This window comes from Myotis davidii, unplaced genomic scaffold (assembly GCF_000327345.1).
Source record: "Myotis davidii unplaced genomic scaffold, ASM32734v1 scaffold534, whole genome shotgun sequence".
Lineage (NCBI taxonomy): Eukaryota > Metazoa > Chordata > Mammalia > Chiroptera > Vespertilionidae > Myotis > Myotis davidii.
The window spans coordinates 7301845-7302443 of NW_006286678.1; the positions used below are offsets into that span (position 1 = coordinate 7301845).

Consider the following 599-nt stretch of genomic DNA (forward strand, 5'->3'; position numbering starts at 1 on the left):
TCACCTCCAGGGGCCTTTCCCGGGCGCAGGGCGGCTCTTCCGCCCGGAGCGGGGGCGGGCTTACGGACCGCGGGCCTTGCCCGCCTTTCCGGCCGGGATTAGACCAACGAGAACATGATTTCAGTGGCCTTTTTGGCCGTTTAGAGAGTTAGGCGCACCTCGTCGGCGGGTTCTTTCAGTTGCAGTGCAGTTTAATGCAAGGTAATGTACCGTCTTGTGCATTTTAACGTGTATTTGAAAAACTAATACGTATTTCAAACATGACACCGGCGTCTAACTCTGGAAGGATAAACGTTTCCTCTTGCATCTGTTCCCACCTCATATTGAGAGTCTTTCGTATATTTATCGTTGGCGGAAACAATACCACCCACATGTATATAACAGTGACAAATCGTTGTGGGAATCCCTGTTAACTGAGCCCTTCTTCAAGAAACAAGTCTTTCATAACGCAGTGCCTGGTTTAATGTGAATGGTAACTTCTCAGAAGAAGTAACGTGGCCTCCGTGCCCGGCACACTGCCTGCCAGTCAGCCAGTGCTTGCTGCGCTTGGAACGTGAGCGCGTGTCACATACGAGGCAGGAGGAAGGCGGCCTGGCCCG

General features: G+C 52.4%; 1 protein-coding gene across 1 annotated transcript in view; it reads left to right on the plus strand.

Moving 5' to 3' along the window:
* The window catches only part of TOPORS (topoisomerase I binding, arginine/serine-rich, E3 ubiquitin protein ligase), a 29793-nt gene that overhangs the window by 378 nt on the left and 28816 nt on the right, over positions 1-599 (plus strand). The gene's annotated exons all lie outside the window — the stretch shown is intronic.